Below are 22992 nucleotides of genomic sequence, written 5' to 3' on the forward strand. Positions count from 1 at the left end.
TTCCCCAGAAGTGAACCATTATGTTTCCTCCCTGCAGTGAAGAATCTAACCTCCATAGTACATTCCTTCCCTGGTGACACTTTGCACTTGGCATTATCAGAAGAGAAATGTATCAGTTAAGCCCTGTGCCTTAGTTTCACCAGCTATGCATTTAAAATGAAATTGAAATGAGGCTCTCTTCCATTCACTTAATAAGGACCTATTTTTAACCAAGTATTACTCTAGGCCCAGGGGTAGAACAAAAGGAAAACATAAGCAAAATTCTTGAGATCAAGAAGCACAATGCCACTAGAAAGTGAATAATGCTTAGGTTTTGGGGGGCTTTTTTTTTTGGAGGGGGTCGCAGATTGACATTGACTTTTCCCTTTTCTTACATGTTATTTATATTTATATTCAGCAAAACTCCACAAATAGTATTACTTATAAAACCTTGCCTCCCTAATGACTCTTGCCAAGAGTGTGGTTTCCTGTCTTTTGACTGATTCATGAGGATAATTGCCAAATGCTGATTCATATTGTTCCTGTTTCTCTAGTGATCATATCCAAATGGAATTAGCCTGAGCTATAAGGTTCCTGCCCCATTAGACATTTCCAAAAAATTTGTTTTTACTAAAACTTGGTATTAGACAACCATCCCCAAAATATATTGCTATAATAAGAAGACCACACAAATAAAACTTCTTCAATTTCATTGAGCACTTAGATACTCTTCAGGAGATGAGTAAGTATGAACACTATATGAAGCACTGTAAAGCCCTCTGTAAAATTTAGCAATTTTATTCAATGCTCATTGTCAGTGTAAATGAGAGTAATTATGATGAAACATATCTCCAAACACTTATCCATAGTCATAGTGCTATGGCAGGAAGCTGCAAAAGAAAAAAAAAAGTTAAATTCAATGAGTTGTTTCCAGAAATAAAATCCTTACCATACAATTACATATTTTGAGGAAGAAACAAGGGAGGTCATCAGAGAACCCAACTGGGGCCTACACAGAGCATTTGACTGAGTTCTGATTTTGAAAATAAATGTAGAAAAAAGGGAAGGAAACTAAAGAAAAAATTTAAACTTTAATTTAAAAAAAATAAAGAAAAATCACACTGGACCAGATGAACAGACAGAAGTTGATTTTATTCCAATACCATTACCAGCAACAGAAAACTTATAACTGAATGCTGTGTGTAGACCTCAATGGCATTCTCTGAACACAGGGCTAATCTGGACAGCTACCTCCTATTCTCATAGGAGCTGGAGAGGAAAGCTGAAGTGTTTTTAGGAGATCCATGGGGGGAGTAGGCCATCTGAGTTTGCTCGTGGGCCTTACCCAAAGAAAAGTAAACTTTCTCATACCTTCGTGATGGGAGGTAGTTTTATAATTCAGAGCAAGGTGAAGTTAAACTCCTACCCTCTCAAAGAACTGGGACATGGGGACCCTATCTTCCTTGATAACCACATTTCAAAGAGATGATTCTCAAGTCCTGGAGAAAGACATTCTTGGGTTGTGAGACTAGCAATAGGCTTTTTATTTTTATTTTTTTAATATTTTATTTATTTGACAGAGAGAGACATCACAAGTAGATGGAGAGGCAGGCAGAGAGAGAGGAGGAATCAGACTCCCTGCTGAGCAGAGAGCCCGAAGCAGGGCTCAATCCTAGGACTCTTCGATCATGACCTGAACGGAAGGCAGAAGCCCAACCCACTGAGGTTGGCACCCACTGGGTGCCATCCAGGCACCCAGCAATAGGCTTTTTTTTTTTTTTTAAGATTTATTTATTTATCAGAGAGAGGGGGGGGGAGAGCGAGCACAGGCAGACAGAATGGCAGGCAGAGGCAGAGGGAGAAGCAGGCTCCCCGCTGAGCAAGGAGCCTGATGTGGGACTCAATCCCAGGATTCTGGGATCATGACCTGAGCCGAAGGCAACTGCTTAACCAACTGAGCCACCCAGGCGTCCCAGCAATAGGCTTTTGATATTTATATCTCAAGGGAGAAAGGAAAGGATTTGGGATTACAAGTTTTCTAAAGCAAGTACTCCAAGGAAAGGGAACCAGGAAGAAGCCTGTCCAAAGTTTAGTCAAGTTGAGGGGAATAGTAAGGCCCTCTTGATCAAGGGGGCCTTTTGCACTTATGTAAGCTCATGTCACTGTGAGAATAGTGTCACAAAGGTTAAATCCCTGAGAGAAACAACCTATGTCCTCTACAGTTAAGACAGCTAACATATTGGAAAAGCTTTTGACAAGTTGTACTATGAAGAGGGTAAGGTCCTGCATTAGATTTGAAAAATAAACCCATATTCCGGAAGGTAGACATTTTACCTAGCATCATTTCAGGTAAATAAAACGTGGTGTTTTCAACGGACTGGGATTCCCTGTGAGCCAAGAGTTTTACTTGGCTTCCTAATATAATTAAACCCACACTAAGTAAATGAAGGCATAACGGGAAACCTATTCCAAACTACAGTTGAACTACGTGGCCACAGGTGAAGTGGCAGCAGATCCAAGGAGAGGCAGGAGAGCTGCAGTTCCTGCAAATGGCATGAGCGCAATCACAGAGAGTAAACACTGTGGTTGACGTTCCAAACTCCTCCATTTGTCCCACAGACTAACTGGTAGCCTTCATTCAAGAAATGATTACTGAGGGGGTAATATTCCCGACACTCTTCTTGGTTTTCTGACTTAAGTTTGCACTGGGCTCACATTTACTGGGTGGACACAAACAATAAAACAAGTATATAAATAAATGTCAAATGGTTCTAAGTGCTAAAAACGAACACCATGTAGGATAAGGAGGAAGGACAGAGGTAGAAATGATGGGGAGGGGGCAGAAACCACTGGGCTTGCTCTCCGTAGAAACAAATTCCTCCAGACTGGATTTTCATACTGCCCTCATCAGAAGGAACTAGTTCCATATTCTGTTTGTCTTTCTGATCAAAGATCATAGGAAGTGTAGTAAGCATACAGATAATTGGTAAGATAATTCAAAAGTGACCCATAGTGGGCCATATAGTGCTTAAATAGGGGCAGTGACTTCTCACTCCCATAAGGATGATTCCTACCAATTTACATCAAATATTCCGTGGATTTGCCTTAAATGCTGCCTATTTTCTTTGGAAGCCAACATTTCTAAAAACTGAGTTTCTTGGGGCACCTGGGTGGCTCAGTTGGTTAAATGTCTGCCTTCAGCTCAGGTCATGATCCCCGAGTTCTGGGATCAAGTCCTGTATTGGGCTTCCTGCCCAGTGGGGAGCCTGCTTCCTCCTCTGCCTGCTGCTCCCCCTGCTTGTGCTCTCTCTCTCTCAAATAAATAAATAAAATCATTAAATAAATAAATAAAACTGAATTTCTTTGCATAAAAATAAAAACTCTACTCAATGCTTAGAATTATCTAGGAGTTTTCCTTTGAAATAATAAAAACAGTCATACTCATATTGTTTTTTATATATTAGCACATAGGATAGTCATTTTTGCCTCTGTGACTATGTAGTACACCACATTTTAAAACTACTTTTCTAGCTATTAATTCATTTAATCCTAACAAAAATCTTGTAAAAAATTATTATCCCAATTTTATAAAGGAGATAAGTGAAGGTCACTGAGGATGGTGCCTGGAGTCTTAAACTTAGCAAATGTCAGAGCTACTAGTAGAAAAACAGGAGAAATCATTTATGGCCTTGACTTAGAAAACCCTCTATCTTTACAGAGTTCACTTTCTTAATTTAGAAATTAGGAATTTAGACTTGGTGAGGTTTAGGCCCTTTTTAGCTCAAAGTTTATGGTTTTGTTTTGGTGGGTTTTGTAATTACAACTTCAGCTCCGTGTCCATATGGCATATTATGGGGTAATATATTTGCATTATTCAAAGGGTTATAAAGGCAAAGTTGTTTATCAAAGCAAAAACCCAACTTTCATGTTCCCCTCATGTGAAATCAAGAGGATGGATGAGAATATATCTGAGATGTTTTCCTGTTCTATTATTCTACACAGCATTATTCTAGAACTGAAGTTTTTGTAAAATTTTGTGTTTTTTTATTGTATAGTATTTTCATTTTTCTAATCTCTCTGCCATAAATATGTTTACCAATACTTGGGCATTTTTTCTGTAAATTCACAAGAAAATCTGTTTGCCTTTCCTAAACACATATGCACAGTAAACTTCTGAGGTTCAGAAGCAACCAATCTGAGTCCACCAACTAGCAATGAACTGGAAACCTGCCTTGACTGGGCAGGGTGATTTAAATACAGCTGATTCAAAAAGATTAAAGTGTTCCTTTCCCAACCTCAAGTGACATTTCATTCATTTCACCGAAAATTTATTTCCCAGCGAGGACTCAAATGAAACCACGCTGAAAGGTTTATGTTCTATGGAAAAGGTTGTACCTATACTGTATGTACCTTGAGGAACTTGGCAAAATTTCCAGACACTTCTGCACTGAGAATGAGTTTTGTGGTGGCATTATAAAACCAGGCTAATTGCTCAAAATCCATATCCTTCCCTTACATAAATGATGTAACTACCCACTGCCAAATATAAAAATTGTGGATTAATAGTCCACAGCTAAAGAAAGAGAGCAGAAAGGAGGGAAGACACTCTACAACCCCACTGAACCACCACACAACTCTACAAATGAAGAAAACTGGGAAGGAGGTACTGATGGTCTGGAAAGGTCTCTGGGCTCCTGCACCAACCCTGACTGCCCATTGCCTCCCGGCTCTCAGGAAGCAGTGTTTCCTCAACCTGCACCTGTCTATAGCCATCCACCCCTTACACTCACCCCTACATGTGCAAGTAAGCAGCCCAGCCATGCTGGTATGGCTTTTGCTTTATAATGGTCTCTCCCTTCTACGCTTGTCCCACTATTATCCCTTTTCCCCTGTCTTAGGAACACTCCCAGATGGCTTAGGTAGTCATTTCTTGACTGTAATTAATAAAGTACTTGATTCAACTAGCATAATGATTTAAAAGCTAGGAATCAGACAAACTACTCTACCACTTACTGTCTGACATTAAGTACCTCAATTAACCTCTCTAAGCCTTCCTTTCTTCATCTGTAAAATGAAGATATTATCTTCTTCACTTTTTTTTTTTGAGTACATAGTTTCTACCCAATAAACACAGCCATTGTTTTTGTTGCTATCACATTAAAGAGAGAAAAATCCTTCCAGAAGACTATCGTTTGGGTGAAAAAACAATTTTCAGTTGGATGATGTCTTGGTAAAAAAAAAAAAATATATATATATATATATATATATATATATATATAATTTATTTATTATTTTTATTTATTTTATATTTATTTATAATATATAAGTTATATATATCATATATAATTTATAAATATAAAATATATTTATTTTATTATATATATATAAATAAATGAGGGGATGGGGCCAAATCCCATCTTCTAATACCTAATCCAGTATAATAGAAGATGGGATCTGGTCCCATCCCCTCATTATGTAAACTTAGGCAAGTTGTTTATCCTTCCAGACAGTAAAATAAATTATCATATAGCTTTAAGCTTTCTCCAGTTGTCAATTTCTCCTCAGGTTCAAATTCATAAGGTATGGCCCGCTGTGTGAATATGATGGGTGCTCACACCTTTTCTCTTTGCCAGCTGGCGCAATGTTAAACGTTGTCAGTAGAGGGCGCCAGAAGCAGAAGGAAGGGATTTCTCCTCCTGATTAAGCGGTGCCTGTTCCGCAAGCCTCTGCAGCACATACTGCTTCTCCAGCACCCAGCTCCTGCCCCAAGCACGGCTTCCCTGGCATGCGGCTCCTGCAGTGAACAGTGAGCAGGAGAACCTAGTGGGCAGCAGCTTCCTGCAGCGTCCCTTCACCAACGCAGTGTTATACTATAATGCCTCAGGTAAGACCCTTTCTGTGAATGAACTTTCCCTAGCCCCTAGATGGTCAATTTCCTGCAAGTTCAGAAGGCCGACTCCCAGCAAGTTCCACCAGTGAGACACCACAGCAATTTCTCTATCATCCTGTGAGGCGCAGCAGAGCCTTCTCCAACAAGACCTAGATCTCAGCCCTGGGGTTAGGGGGAGGATCTCCTTAGGTGTCCTATCTCAGTCCTAGAGGGGCTAGCTGGTCCTTGTATTTACTAGCTCTGTGTTCTTTGGAACTCTCTGTTCTTCTCCCTCACCAAACCCTTGTTAATCTAATCCCATTACAGTTGATAATTCTTTAGATTACATTTTCCCTATTCAATACTGTGTAGTTTCTGTCTTCTGGTAAGTCATTGACTAATAACACAGTTCTAAGATTTTGAGACCCATATATACTGATTTCAGAAGTGATGTTATTAGGAAAGAGAACTTCTAATCTCACTGCTAAACCTCCCAGGGTGGCATTATTGCTGAAGAGAGATGTTAGGAGAGATTAACAAGGCCTTTAGAAGAAAACTACATTTGAAGAACAGATAAACCTTCACTTAGGATTGAAAAAAAAAAAAAGATAAGCCTTGTAGAGTTCAAGATCTAAATAGTTAAGAGGGGCATTCAAAAGCTTTGATTTGGATTTGCATTATTAGGAATCAGCTAAACCATGAGGTTAAGGGCACCTTCCTCCAGAATGCCAACTTTGCCCAAGACTTCTGGCACTAAGTGCAAGTTTGGGGGTTCCAAAACCACTTGGGTTTTATAATTCACTAGAAAGCCCACAAAACTCACTGTTATACTTAAAATCACATGCATTACAGGAAAAGGATACAAATTAGAACCAGCTAAAGGAAGAGATACGTAAGGCAAAGTCTAGGAAGCCCAAACATGGAGCTTCTAGCCATCCCTCCCACCACCCTAGTCTGTAGAGTCATGGACAGGTAGCATTACCCTCCTCCTAGCCATGATGTATGACAACAGGCATCAGTATTGACAACCAGGGCAGCTTACCTGCACTTCGATGGCCAGAATTTTTTACTGGGATTCATTACACAGGCATGATTGATTGAATCATTATGTGATTGAACTCAGTCAATAGTACCTACTCCCTCCCCGGAGATTGAGCTAATATCACATGACCAGAAGGGCCTGCCACGAGCCACCTTGGTAGCATAGCCTAAATTATCAGGTGAGGTCCCAGGGGCCCATCAGGAATAACAAAGATCCTCCTATCACTCAGGAAATAATGAAGGTTTAGAGGTTACCTCCTCTGGAATCTGGAACAGAGACTGAACGTCACTTTGGGCGCGTAAGATTCCCGACTACGCATACATGCATCAAATCACATTGGAAAGCTGAGGTAAAAGAAAATGCAGCCATTGTTACACTAAAGCCAGATTTTATTGGTAAGAAAAAATAACCACTTACATAAGGTCAGTCTCGTGGAAAGGATAATAGCTTGCATATAAAAAGGAAGAGGTAGCAGCAAAATGTTATAGGATTTGTTATCTCACCATTTTTTTACCTGTTCTTTTAGCTTCGGGACCCAAGGTTTCATACAATGGCATGAAAAATGGATTTAGAAGTGAATTTAGTCGCATTAAATCCCCATTTCCTTCCTTTTGCATAATAACATTTTTATCTGTGTATACTAGCATGCTTCATCTCCTTGTAGATTTGCCTCCACAAGCATTCTGAAAGCAGGAAGACCCCATTCTTTGCCTCTTTCATGCCTCCCCAACCTCAAGAAGGGTTGTTATATCAAAATGTTACTGCCCCATTAGATTCTGTGGTCACGTGCATCTTTTGTCCTCTTTCTTCTTGTTCCAAATGGCTTTTATATGCTAAATGATTAGATCACTGTTTTACATTTGTACATATTCAATTACATCAGGTGTGGCTCCAGGGAATTTCAAAATGTTATTATATATAGTGCATGAGCAGAACACCATTCAAACTGTTTGAAATAGATATAAAATTTTATTTCCATGGTTGTCTACTTATTATGTTGGTTCCAGCTAAACTGTATGTGGTAAAAGGCAAAATGAAATAAAGGGGAGTCAGACAAGGAAAGCAGATTGGATACCCATAAATCCATGGTAACCAACCTTAATATACAGTTAACACTGACAGTCTATTCTCCTACATTTGTCTGGTCAACTTCTTCTATTACTTTGACCTTAACCTCAAATCTTTTTTTTTTAAATATTTTATTTGCTTATTTGAGCGAGTAAGTGAGAGGGATCACAAGCAAGGGGGGAAGGGTAGAAGGAGAAGCAGACTCCCCGCTGAGCAGGGAGCCTGATGTGGGACTCCATCCCAGGACTCTGGGATCATGAGCTGAAGGCAAACACTTAACCAACTGAGCCACCCAGGTACCAGAAACCTCAAATCTTAACTCTCCTTTCTCTTTCACAAAATTAAGCAGATGATGTCATCATTTACTTTACAGAGATCATACAAGATTTATATATATAATTTATATATATTATATTATATTATTTATATATATTATATATAATATATTTATATATATAAATATATATACAGGCGCACACACACACACACACCTGCTTCCCTTGCCACCAAGTATTTGAACTCACCATGTATACCAGAGTAAGCTAACAGTGTTTCTCCTTGGTTAGAGAGGATGTACAGCTATTTTGACCATCCAAGGGCAGTATCTCCTTGTATGTTTTCAATCTTATCATCTTCACTCTTCTCTGGAAAATTGCATTATTGATTATCCCCTTATTCTTTTTTTTCCCATATACATTGTGACATCTCTTTGGATTGTTCCATTGGTGTTTACACATACTCAAGTCTCTTTTATTTACAAATTGAAATCCTGGGGCGCCTGGGTGGCTCAGTGGGTTAAGCCGCTGCCTTCGGCTCAGGTCATGATCTCAGGGTCCTGAAATCGAGTCCCATATTGGGCTCTCTGCTCAGCAGAGAGCCTGCTTCCCTCTGTCTCTCTGCCTGACTCTCCATCTACTTGTGATTTCTCTCTGTCAAATAAATACATAAAATCTTTGAAAAAAAAATAAAAATAAAAAAAAAATAAAAATTGAAATCCTTTCCTCAAATGTGACCATTCTGCACCAGTTAGGAGTCTATCTCTCTCTTCACCTTTAAGGCTGGATCTATACAAAGAAATGTTTCAACTCATTTCTAACTCACTTTTCCAACTACACAAATCTGGAGTTTGGATTCCATCATTGCACAGAAACAGGTCTCCCAAAGGTCCCTCAAAACCTGTTGTTGCTAAAGCCCATGAATATTTGTAAGCCTCTTTTAACTTAACTTCTCAGCATTATTTGAGTCTGCAGACTACTTCTTTCTTCTTGAAGTATCTTCTTGCTCATTATTACAGGGTCCAATACTCTCTTGATCTAGTTTTGGATGTGGCTGCTCTCTTTAACCTCTTTGCCTTCTTTTCTTAGCCATCTGACATTGAAACTACTAGAAGTTCTCTCAGAGCCCCAACTGTAACTTTGCACTGCCTTTCTTGGAACCATCACCTACACTCATGTCTCCATTGCTCCCAAACATAGAGGACTCCCAGATCCGTTTCTTCAGCGTGGATAATTCCTTTGCATTTCAAGTGTGAATTTGCAATAGTCAACTTGAAAAATTGTTTTAGAAACTCTTCAGACATAACACAGCCAAACCACATTCATGACTCCCCTCCTATAGCCAGAAGCTGCACCCTTCTTTCGATGGTCTATCTCTTATCCATTCAGTTGAATAAAACAGATACTTGGGGGTTATCCTTGACACTTTCCTTTCCCATACCTTCTGTATCCAATCCATCACCCAGCTGAGGCAATGCTGTCCCTTAAGACTTAATGAAATATACCTACTTTTCTGTCTTCATGAACAAATCCCAATCCAAGACAACATAATCTCTCTACCAGACATTAAAATATGTCCACACAGGTATCCCTGTCCCTGTTTGTACTTCTTGCTTCCCCCACCCTGGTACATCCCCCAGTAAATAACCAGAGTGATCTGATGATGTTACCTCTGCTTAAAACACTTTGAAGCTGTCCATTTTTCATAGATATAGATACAGATCAGAATCCTTGAGTAGTTTACAAGGCTCTTTTTGTCCTGCCCCCTGGTCACCCCATTTCTCCCCTGTCCTTTGCTTTCTTTTCACCTTCACCGTCAATGAATTGAAGTGCCATGCTTCTTCTTGTCTTGTGTTCTGCATGAAATACTCCTACTTCTTTGCTTTACCCTGGTAACTTTTATTTAAGATTTTATTTATTTATTTTTGTTTGTTTATTTATTTATTTGACAGAAAGAGACACAGCAAGAGAGGGAACACAAGCATGAGGAGTGGGAGAGGGAGAAGCAGAGCTGAGCAGGGAGCCCCATGTGGGGGCTTGATCCCAGGACTCGGGGATCATGACCTGAGCTGAAGGCTGCTGCTTAATGACTGAGCCACCCAGGTGCCCTTACCTTAGAAACGCTTATCATCAGATCCCACTTCACTCATCACCTCCCCTAGAAAGCCTTCCTAATATTCCTGTCTAGATCAAATCTTATTATATGACACCATGGTAGTTCACTTCTTTTTATAGTGGTACACCTTCAAAACATTATATTTACTTATGTAATAATTTCATTAATCTAATCTTCCCCAAAGGACCATATACTTACAGAGGACAGGGAGCATATCAGAATCAAGCATAGTGTCTGGTTGTCATTAAGTATTTGTTAAGCACATAAATTAAAAAAAAGAAATTTTACTTATTTTTGAATACAAAATCACTCACAAGAGAACAAACTTTCTGCATTTGAGGATAACATTTAACCCTTTATGGGAAGGAGGCATTTTGTAAATTTTGTAAATTTTGTAAATTTCCCTTATTGGTCAAAATGTGCTCCTCAAGAACTTGGAAAGCCTCTAAGCCGATCCAGAGCTCAACTGGAATTAAACAAAGAAAAGGTTACATGTTGGGGAACCAGAACCCCTGTCAGCCCCTCCCCCACACGTGAACCAGATAACTTCAATTTTCCTGTATTTACATTAGACTTCTATGGACTATTTTGTTTGAGAAGGTGTTCACTTTCCTTCCGCATCAAAAAGGTTTGAAAACGACTCAACTAGAGGCGCCTGGGTGGCTCAGTGGGTTAGGCCTCTGCCTTCAGCTCAGGTCATGATCTCAGAGTCCTGGGATGGAGCCCCGCATCGGGGCCTCTTGCTCAGCAGGGAATCTGCTTCTCCCTCTGCCTCTACCCCTCCCCCTGCTTGTCCTCTCTCCTACTCTCTCTGAAATAAATAAAATCTTTTTTAAAAAAAAGAAAAAAAATGACTGAACTAGTAAATTTCAATGGCCAGATAAGAAAATAGAAGACCACGTTATGTCAGTGAAATAACTCCAAACTGCAGAGGTGGCTAATATACAATCTCTATATTTGAGGGAAAAAAATAAAGAATCCCCAAGAGGAGGAAAATTCCTTGGGAAAAATGTAAGTAGTCCTCTAATAACAAAGCAAAACGGTTCTTTTCCCTCTCCTCTTTCCTCCTCCTGGGTAGTTCCCATTTCCTCCTGCTGCTGCTTTTATTCCATAGTATTTGTTATGTTAGCATGAATGGACTTCACAGACTGAACGTGAGTGCCTCGCTATCTGGCTTTGTAAAGGACAACCATATCTCCTAAGTTTAATTTTCCCAGGCAATGTTCATTCCGTCATTTTCCAAATAGAGATGGCAGACATTTTGAAAATGCCAGAACTTTCCTCAAATAACTAATTGACTCACTCATTTTTGTTTCTGAAGTGAATCTGAAAATATTCAAGCGTTACCTCTGAATACGGATATTTATAAATAGGTCCATTCCTGCCAAGGAGTCCTTATAAGCAAAAAATGAGTTAGAGGCAAAATATATTGTTATTTCTGCTTTGCAAACAGCAGAGGGCACTAAATACTGGAAAAGAAGTCAGAAATGTTACAAACTGCACATAAATAGATTTTCTCACTAGAGGGAGCAAAGAAGTTACAGTAATACACTGTACATACTCTTGAAAAAGCCTGTGTAGAATGTATATGCTACTTTAAGATATGGGGAATATATATTTATTTTACTCTAGAGAAACATATTACTATCAGCAGAATTATAATAAAAACCAACCAGAAAAGATAATCTCTTCCTCAGGAATCCTGAACTGATGGAAAATCTGTATCTGTATCAGACACATCCTTGCTATTCTCTCCCTGTCTCTCTTTCTCTCCTTTTCTCCCTTTACCCTCCTTCTATATTATGCCACTATTTCTATCTCCATCTCTAGATAGAGGACTATCAATATGTTTATCAATATGTCTCTTCCCTGATGCGGGGCTTGATCCCAGGACCCTGAGACCATGACCCGAGCCGAAGGCAGAGGCTTTAACCCACTGAGTCACCCAGGCGCCCCATTACTACTATTTTTAATTTTGGTATCCAACTGTGCCAGATTTGACCACTGGAAGCCCTTCAGGAGAGCCCTTTGTCCTATTGATAAGCTCCCATCATTTTTTTTTTTTTTTTCAGCACTTCCTTACTTAGTGGCACCACAAAATGTTCCAAACTTGGCTTGTACTTTTCCTGTCTCAACCATGGAAAATTCCAGTCCAACAGTACAGGGTTCTCTGTAGCCTTCTTCCCTTCCATATTGGTATCTCCCTTCTCTAAGAGTGAAAACCCTGACTCTGAATATCTTCAGTGTCTTTACTTATTCCGCAATACTGCAAAACACAGAATAATTTCAGATTTACTATACTCATACTACTGTGAAATTTACCAAGTAGAGTGAAAGCTTACTTAACTGTTCTTCTTGTGTTTAGAATGATAGAGCCTAAAAGTTATTTGAGTTTTAAAAATATTTTTAGAAGTTGTTTGGTTAGTCTTTTTATCTTCATTGTGACTGTATTATTTGAAAAAATATTTTTTTTACTAAGAAAATTATATTTGGTCTCTGAAGACTCTACCTTTGGCTCAGGTCATGTTCTCAGGGTCCTGGGATCAAACCCTGCATCTGGCTCCCTATTCAGTGGGGAGTTTGCTTCTCCCTCTGCTGCTCCCCCTGCTTGTGCTCTCACTCTCTCAAACAAATAAAATCTTTTTTAAAAAAGTTAAATGGAAGGTTCTCATGGGTTTATTAATGCATTTCCATTCAATGCCAATTTAGAAATATTTTCACTTATTTCATTTTTACAGTGTTTATTTTTGAGAATGAAAAGCATCATATAAACTAAAGTATAAAATAAATATTAATGAATCCATCCTGATACAAGTAAATAATTGAATAAATAAACAGGGAACAAGAGATGAATCCTCCATGTAAAAGAATTCCAAATAATTTATGGAGTTATTTCACCCTCAAGGAGGTAGAGCAAAACTCTTTACTAAATGTGAGATGTGCACTGTGACTTCCTTCCAAAGAGTACAGTATAAAAAGGAAGTTAAAAAAAAAGTGACTTTACTTAAAGAAGTCTACCAAAGTCTACTTCATCCAATTAATCAAGGTTAACATCACTAATGATAAGTCCTGTTGATTTATTTACCCTTGGTAGAATGGGATGAAAGTGGCACTTTACCTCTTCCTGCCCAAAATACATTACCCCAGTCTAATCATAAGAAAAACATCAGACAAATCTCAGTTGAGTGACATTCTACAAAATTTCTGATCAGTACTCTTTAAAACTGCCGAAGGTATCAGAAATAAGGAATGAATGAGAAAATATCAAAGCCAAAGGAGCCTATGGAGACATGACCTACTAAATGTAATGTGGTATCTCAGTGGGATCTTGCAACAGAAATAGGGCATTAGGTAAAAAGTAGGGAAACTTGAACAAATACGAATTTTAGTTAATCATAGTATACTAATTTTGGTTTATTAATGTAACAAATGTATTATACTATTGTAAGACATTAATAATAAGTAAAACATGTTGTAGGGTATATGGGAACACTCCCCACTACCTATGAAATTTTTCTATAAGTCTAAAAGTATTTTAAAATAAATATTCTATTTTAAAAATCACTATAAAATACTTGGAAAATGCAAAGTGTATGGAGTAGAAAACTTAAATCATTTTCCCACCATTTCTGCCGTAAGTACCTTTAATATTTTAACGTGCTTCTCTCTCTCTCTCCCTCCTTTCCTCCTTTTCTTCTTTCCTCTCTCCTTATTCATCCAGATCCATTTCTCTCTCCATTTCTTTCAAATGGAGTTCTTTACGCTCCTTTTCCTTTCTCTTACATGGATGGACTTTCTTCGGGTGAGTATAAGTGTCCCAAAATAAAACAGATGTGAAGTCTTAACTGACTTTTGAAAACCTCAACCAAATTGGGAATATAGGACTAGAAAGTGGGCAGAAGAATTAATGAAGAAATGTCCTTAATTAGAGCTGTTTCTACTCTGTGAGTCCTCACTCCATCCCACCCCAGGCACTGACTAAACCTTTACTTAAAGCTTATTGAGGCAGGATAATATTTACAGGACCACTCCCAAGATTTAAAATGTGTTTCTGCAATTGAGAAACCCTGAGGACCAGTCACTGATTTATGTCTGAGGATACCAACATAGTCTATGGCAGCAAAGTCCTAGAGGGAGCTCTAGTCGTCCATACTAGAATAGGCCTGAACTCTCGGACTTTGTTAAAGCAAGGGAAATGAGAGTTTTCCACGAACCAGAGGTAAAGCATGCAGGAGCAAGAGGCAGTATTGGGTTATCTTGGGTCCTCTCCAACAAAGCTGTCCAGAAGTGCAGAGGAGCCCTCGCTGGTTTTCACCCATAGATTCCTGGGGGTTAAGGAAATGAACTATAAGCAATTACTTGGAATAATGGAGAATCCACCCAGGTCAAGGGAATTGATGGAAAGAGGTGATCATTGATGGCGATTGCTAAGGATCCAGTTACATTCACAGGCGTCTTGAGATAGCAGAGCTGTTCAGCTGAATCAGGATGTGCCTCTGTACCTGTCATAGGCTGGATGGATGTCTATGTCCCCAAAATTCATGTGCTAAAGCTTTAATCCCCAATGTGGCTGTCTTGGAATGGAGTTCTTTAGGGTGATTATGTTTAGAGATAAAGTATTTATTTAAGGAAATTAATAAGTTAAAATAAGGCTGATAAAATGGGCTCCAATCCAATATTACTAGTATCCTTAAAAGAAGAAGAAATTTGAGTACACAGAGACACATCACCGAGGGGTGACCATGTGAAGATGCAGAGAAAAGATGATCATGTGTAAGCCTCAGGAGAAATTGAACTGAACTGAAAAAAAACTGTAAATACCTTGATCTCGGACTTCCAGCCTCCAGAACTTGGAGAAAATACATTTTCTCCAATCAGTGGTATCATGTTAAGGTAACCCTAGCAAATGAATACAATATCACCTATATATATTTGACATATCCATATCACACTTAATTTTCCTTCCTGTTCTCTGTTTCTGACCAGGACTCATTCCTCAAACCTGATTCATTCTTCTTCTTGGCTATTGCTCTTGGCTTCTTTCCTTAGTTGTAATTGACATCTCTTCTCCTATATTGGGCCTGCTTTTCTCTTCTGTGGGTACAAAATTGATCTAAATGGATGTGGCTGCTTTTCCTGAGATCTCTTTCACTGGGCTAATGGACCAGCAAATCCCATCCTTTCTATTCTCAACCCAAATCCTGTGGCTGAATTGGGCCAAAGCCTGGAAACTATACCTTACAAACTTCTCATCAACGAATATCCCACCAAGTCTTGGAGGAGCAAACTGCCTTCCTCTAGGTGGGCACTGGAAATAGTAACAAGCGACACTAATGAAGGATAGTCAGAATAAAGCAGGCAGGGACAAGGGGACCACTTCCTAAGAGGAAACCACCCTTAACCACCCTTTAAGGGATTTTACACCATCCTGGAAGGAGCTCCCCACCCTTTACCATGTGATAGGTAGGTGACAAAAACCTGATTGGGTAAAAGGCCCAAGGAGGGTAATCAGATTAGAAGAGCCCACCAAGGAGCCCATTAAAAAAAAACCCTAGACATAGAAACTCCGGTGGCAACCCTCCCGGGTCCCCTCCCCGCTCTGGAGCTTTGAACTATCATTCAATAAACTGCTTTGCTGCCCACCACTCTTGGTCCATCTACCTTTTCTTTCTTCTAAGCAACACGACCAAGAATGATGGCACCAAAGAATAAGAAATCCTGTAGCAGCGCAAAACCTGGAGTACAAGTTCAGGTTATTGATGGCTCTTCAGCACCACACCCCAGGACGGAAGCTGTTTGTCTCTGACAACCCCACACTTGCTCTATACCCACAATCCTCTCCTTCCCTTTTCCTTTTTCCTTACGCAAAGGGGATGGTACCTGGAGTGGAGCAATGTGTGGTTAGGCCACCTTCTCTCTCACCAAGGTTCTTTTTACCTAAGTTGTTATAGGTGGGGCTCGTGGCGCTTTTGCTTTGGCTGAAGGAACACAGCTTAGTTTTTTGTTTTTGTTTTTGTCTTTTTTTTTAAGAAAGAGGTGCCAAGACAATGGAAGAGGAGGAAAGGGTAGAGGCAATTGGATGATGTTTGCCCCCCACAAGATCCCTCAGGTCCCATGAGAGCTTCTGGTCAAGAGGGAGTTAGGACCCGAGCGTGATGGACCCCTGCTATGAGGGCCCCAGTGAAAGCCTAGGAAGCCACGCTGCCGCCATAGGACTCAGTCACCAGGAAGCTGAAGAGAGGATCTGTCCCCTCTTTCCTCAAAATACTCTGCTTGGGGGCACCTGGGTGGCTCAGAGGGTTAAGCCTCTGCCTTTGGCTCTGGTCATGATCTCAGGGTCCTGGGATCGAGCCCCGCATCAGGCTCTGTGCTCCAAGGGGAACCTGCTTTCACTTATCTCTCTGCCTGCCTCTCTGCCTACTTATGATGTCTCTCTTTCTGTCAAATTAATAAATAAAATCTTAAAAAAAAATATCTGCTGGGACCTCCAGGAACATGAGCAGCTCTGGCCTGACTGGCTGTGTGTATTATCCCAGACCTGCTGAGGTTCCTTCGAGCAGCTGTGAGATGCCAGCATCGGACAAGGGGGAGTTGAGGGGACCCAGCCAAGGCTGCACAGCCATTCGCTGGCTGGGGCTGAGTAGAGAGACTGAATCTTGAGCATGTTTTACAGTTGCTCTTTAAAGACCCCTCAAAATGGTAAGGGGAGATACTTCGTGTGGCAAGGCCATGTGGGGAGACATTGGAAATACTGACTAGCGCAATTTTAAGGTGGGGATTTACTTTCTTTTTGCCCCATGTTCCCGTGTAGAGGGATCTCTAAATCCAAGATGGTCTCATCCCACAGTAATACCCTAACCCGAACCCTACTTCTACAAAGACCCTATTTTCAAATAAGTTTGCATTCACAGGTCCCAAGAGTAAGGACTTGGACATATCTTTTGGGGGGCACTGATCGACCCACTACACTGCCCTAGTGAAAGAAGTGTTCTTTCCATTGAATATCACTCTATTTTCTGCTCATTTCAAACAGGTGAGACAATTTGTTCCAGCTTTATTTTCTGTGCAGTTTTGCATTATCATTATAAGCTTCAGTGGTTTTCATTTTCTAGGGATAAAATCATATTTACTTGAATTTCATTTTTCAAAATACATTCTGTCTTTACTCACCTCCCATCCCCATGGAGTAGAAAGCCCCAAATGCCTGTCAGTTATACCGTGCTCTTCTTTTTTTTTTTTTTAAATATAATTTTTTATCTTTTATAAACATATATTTTTATCCCCAGGGGTACAGGTCTGTGAATCACCAGGTTTACACACTTCACAGCACTCACCAAAACACATACCCTCCCCAATGTCCATAATACCACCCCCTTCTCCCAAACCCCCTCCCCCCAGCAACCCTCAGTTTGTTTTGTGAGATTAAGAGTCACTTATGGTTTGTCTCCCTCCCAATCCCATCTTCTTTCATTTATTCTTCTCGTACCCACTTAAGCCCCCATGTTGCATCACCACTTCCTCATATCAGGGAGATCATATGATAGTTGTCTTTCTCCGCTTGACTGGCAAAATTTAGTTACCAAACTGCAAAGCAGAGTGGAAAATGTAGTCTGGATGGTGCCCAGGAATAAAGAGTAGTGGTTTAATCAATCACGGCCAGTGTTGTGAGTCGCCTGAGGCTGCCTTTCTTGGTAGGTGTTAGAAGAGCACGGTATATATACACAATGGAATACTATACCGTGCTCTTCTTTTCCACTCTGCTTTGCAGTTTGGTAACTAAATTTTGCCCAAAGGGACGTGAGCAGAAGTGTCTTCCAGCTGGCCCATTAAACCTCACATGAGATCATACCTTCTCTCCCCAAATTTCTTAATCGCTCCCAGTCTGGATATCTGCATTCAGGGCAAATTTGAAAGCCACATGTGAAAGATGGTTAATCTTTTATCAGTCTAGGTTTGTGAATGATTAAGTAAAAGAGAGCTCCCGACACTGATCTGGAACTAGCTTGGAATTAATGGAGTAAGAAATACACTTCTCTTGGGGCACATGGGTGGTTCAGTGGGTTAAGCCTCTGCTTTTGGCTCAGGTCATGATCTCAGGATCCAGGGATCGAGCCCTGCATTGGGCTCTCTGCTCAGCCAAGAGCCTGCCTCCTCCTCTCTCTCTGCCTGCCTCTCTGCCTACTTGTGATCTCTCTCTTTCTCTCTCTGTCAAATAAATAATAAAATCTTAAAAAAAAAAAAAAAAAAAAAAAGAAAGAAAGAAATACACTTCTCTTCCAGTCAGTATTAAGTCAGGGAGATTTTGAGGATTATCTCTTAGAAGAGTAAACCTTCTCTTGATTAATACCAGCAACTCCAGTGATGAGTAATCTATTAAATTAAATCTTTCCTAATTAGGAAAGATTGGGCCAATCTTTCCTAATTAGAAATTCAGAAACACAGAATGGGGTGTGGGGGAGTAGAGTCCAATGAAAATGAAAGAATAAAATTTAAATATTTAAATATTTCAGTGATTCCTTATGTTCTAACAAAATAGCCCCTACTTCTTCCTCTTAACCCTCTTTTCTAACACCCACACCTTTCTCGCTGGGTTCCCTTCACTCTAGTCTCTTTCCTAGACTTGAACACTTCGCAGGGCCTCTCTGTATGCTACTTTTTCTACCTGGTTTACTCTTCCTCCACTGCTTTCTAAGATTAGCTTCTTTTCATTATTCAGGCCTCAACGTAAGTTTCATCTCCCCAAAGAAGACATCCTAGGGGCTCCTGGGTGGCTCAGTGGGTTAAGCCTCTGCCTTCAGCTCGGGTCATGATCTCAGGGTCCTGGGATCCAGCCCCGCATCGGGCTCTCTGCTCAACAGGGAGCCTGCCTCTCCCTCTCTCTCTCTCTCTGCCTGCCTCTCTGCCTACTTGTGATCTCTCTCTGTCAAGTAAATAAATAAAATCTAAAAAAAAAAAAAAAAAAAAAAGAAGAAGAAGAAGAAGATATCCTATATGTTCCTATATAAACTGCAGGAAAAGCAACCTCCCTCATGCCACCAACCCAATAATTCTTGATCACATTATTCTGCACATTATTCTGTTGTTATTCCTATAACCCTTTGAAATAATCATTTTAAATGGTTTACCTTTTTATTTATCTCTCCCCCAGACCCTAGATGTTTCGTTTGAATAGCAGCCTTATATGTCTTGGCTGCCGCTGTGTCCCCAGAGCCCAGAATAATACCAGTCAACAAAGAAGATGCTCACTGATGTTTGCTAAATGAGTGACCAGGGACAGAAGAGCGAGAGAAAAAAAGGACAGGAAGAGAGAACTAGTAGAACACCCAAGAAGATCACTTGTTATGTACAATAAACTTTCATCAGTAAATCCTGAGTTTACCTCTTCCTTATTCAGTAAAAGCACTTGCTATGTAGTATACTATATCCTTAAAGAATACTATTCTTTCAAATTAGTTAGCTCTGTTTTTCCATGTACCTCACATAGTAACCAGCATATTTCACAAAGAGGAGAATATTTGATTTGGCTCACCGGTATCAGAAAATGCTTGAGACACAAGTTTTCACAGGTTGAGAGCAAATTTGCTGTGTTTGGTTGCAGCAACAGAAGGGGATTTAGCAAGAGACAAAAAGGGCTCAGAGATTCCACATATCTCAGGAGGGCTGGGTTTAGGAAAGAGACTAATCAAAGCGATTTCAAAGGGCCCAGGAGCAGGAGGGACAATAACTATCTTGCAGTAGTAATGGTCTAGGCAGGACACTGGGCCATCTTGCGCTGCTGCCACCAGGACAAGCCTGAGCACGGTGCCTCTGTGAGATCCCACATGCGCCCATGGCGGATGCGTTCATATCTTCTTTTGTTTCTGGGTCATTTGCTGAAGTTGCAACAAATCAAATGGACGCATGTGACTGGCAAACTCAAGGTCATTGACTGTTCCTTAGTTGCTATTCCGGCGGTGTCTGTGTTGGGAGAGAGGGAAGTAACTGAAACAAGAGACGCAGGGATGAGAACTGTTCTTACCAAGAAACAAAGGCAAGAACCTGCATGGTGCGTAGTCCGAGGTTCTCAAGGGTGGTCGCGATGAGGAGGAGAGTGTTTTGAGAACATTAAGGAAGGCTGTGGTCCAGTTGGGAAGAGCCTTGATGCTGGGTTCAGAAATTTAGGCTGTATCCAGGAGAAAATGTGCATATTACTTCTCTAACCAGATCATAAATTCCTTTGATGGTTTAGAAGGTAAAATATATATCTCTCCACCCCACCACCACCCACGCTGCCAACTACAAAAATATACAGCAGCAAGAACAGTACTTTGTGCATCAGAGTGATCAATAAAGTCCTTTCAAGTAAAGCAGAATATTGAGGATAACAAGTTGACATAAATTCATAATCTAAGAATATAAATAGAAAGTCAGAGAGCAAGACCATCTTAGAAAATTAGAAAGTTTATCCCTATCCTCTCCTATTTCCCTTTTTAGGACCCTAAAGTAGAGAAGTATAGTCCCTTATTCTCCCATTCCCCAGAAGCTACCAAAGGTAATGAAGGAAACAGCACTTAAGATGGTGTCAGTTAGACATGATTTCCAATCCATGCTTTGCTGGTTACCAGCTATGTGACTGTGGATGAGTCTTGAACCTCTCTGCTGTTTAGTTTCCTTGTTCACAAACAGGGACTCATGGTAATGGTATCACTGTTGCTCTCGTTTACCTGATAGGGAAGTCCCTTTCTGTCCTTTCTGCCTTCCTCTTACTGAGGCACCAAACCCAGTTCTGACCTTCCCACAGCTCTCCAGTGCCCCAGGATTCATTTCTCTCTTTCTCCCCTCCCGTGACCAGTCTTAGGTTCTCATCCACCTTAAAATAGCTGGTGGTACAAATAAATGGAACTCTAGTGGTGCACTTAGAAGCCATTAGTGAGTGATCTTTGTCAGGACATCACTGAGGGGCATCTCCATAACAGTAATGGGTAATCACTTTTGCCTATAACACATCTGCTAGGTAGTAGGAGTTTTCAGCTGTAATGTACAAAATTAATAAATCATTAGGAGGTAGAAGAGCACAGAAAGGGACAGCACGAGCTCTGGAGTCTATTTACCTCCATGAAAATTCTGACTCCATCACTTATGAGCTAGGTGACTTTGGGCAAGGTACTAAAACCTCAGATTCCTTACCTGAAAAAGAGGAAGGATACCACCTGTTAGATGAGGTTGTTAAAAAGAGTAAATGAGTTAATATGTATAAAGTCCTTAGAACAGTGCCAGAGATACAACTGAAATCAGTTGATTAAAATGATTAAGAAGAATATCCTTAAATGTAAAGCAAATGACACATATTCTTGTACTATTAATCTTTTCTTATTCAAAACAGCTCAACTTACAATGTGAGTTGAGTTGCAAACTCTGACCCAAAGAGAAACATGACAGGCTCCTACCAAATGAAAGTAAGGCACACAGTTTTATGAAGTATGACACATACTAGTCATTCATTCATGCATTGAGAAAAAAAAAATAAGTGACCTGAGCCAGACACAGACATCTGTAACCCACCACACACACAAACACACACACACCATTTTTTCCCCTGTTTATCTTTTAGACTTGATCTATATCTTGTTGTCTGAAAGATTGTTAATTTTATGCAAGTCGAATTCAAAACCATTATAAAAACTATAGTACCATATTGTGCAACATGATTTAGCACAGTACAGTATAGTATAATATAGTATAGTGTAGTATAATATAGTATAGTATAGATAGTATATTATAGTATAGATAGTATAGTATAGTAGTTATGAGCAGGAGCCCTGAACCATACTTAATTCCCTTATGTCTTCTGCTTGTTTTGCAGAGAAGCAGATTGAGAAAAGGAGATATTAAGATACTTGCATAAGAATATTGGGGACTGGAACTTGCACTGAGCTTCTGTAATGGGCTAGATATTTTAGAGTTTTCAGCTCATATAACCTCTACGACTTCCCCAAAAGGCACCACGCCTATTTCACAACTGAGGAAACTGAGGTCCAATAAGAATCGGAAGCTTGTGCAAGGTTATAAGTAGTAAGCTAGTAAGTAGCAGGATTATGATTTAAAGTTCAGCTTGCCCACCCAAAATGTCATGGTTTTTCTTGGGTTCTCAACTTCTATCACTCTTCAGTAGTTAGAAGGAACCATATGAAATGAATATGAAATTAAATGGTCACATCTGAGAATTTCATATAATCTGATGTGTACTTAGAGATATGTCAGTTATATGCTAGATACATACTATATACATATATGTACATGCTATATGCATACATACTTGATATGCTAGAAGTCATGACAACTCCTTGCTAATCCTCTTGCCTCCCTATCTTTTCAAATTCACATCTTGACAGCTTCATCAGTCGGTATTGACATTGATTTGAATGAAACGCCACTGGGAAGGATTTTGGAGGAATGTGAGATATGGTCTCTGCTCTCAGATGACTACAATCTAGTTGGGGAGATAAGACAATCACAAAAGAACTAGAAGAGAACAAAACAATAAAGGAGAAATTCATCTGGCTATCCATCCATGAAAAGTCATACATCAAGCATGGTGCTTGCCTCTGGTGGATGCAGTGATGAGTAAAAGAGACACAGCTTGTGTCCTCATGGGGTAATGGAG

At 40.0% G+C, this 22992-nt stretch overlaps 1 long non-coding RNA gene across 1 annotated transcript; it reads right to left on the reverse strand.

Moving 5' to 3' along the window:
- Positions 1-764: 764 nt before the first annotated feature.
- LOC131822048 (uncharacterized) lies at positions 765-21504 on the reverse strand. Its single transcript, XR_009350066.1, has 4 exons — positions 21440-21504; positions 20368-20511; positions 7145-7234; positions 765-869 (listed from the first exon to the last, which is right to left on the reverse strand). It is a non-coding gene; the product is annotated as an uncharacterized LOC131822048 (long non-coding RNA).
- Between the last annotated feature and the right edge of the window lie 1488 nt (positions 21505-22992).

The sequence above is a fragment of the Mustela lutreola genome, chromosome 1 (assembly GCF_030435805.1).
Source record: "Mustela lutreola isolate mMusLut2 chromosome 1, mMusLut2.pri, whole genome shotgun sequence".
NCBI classification, from domain to species: domain Eukaryota; kingdom Metazoa; phylum Chordata; class Mammalia; order Carnivora; family Mustelidae; genus Mustela; species Mustela lutreola.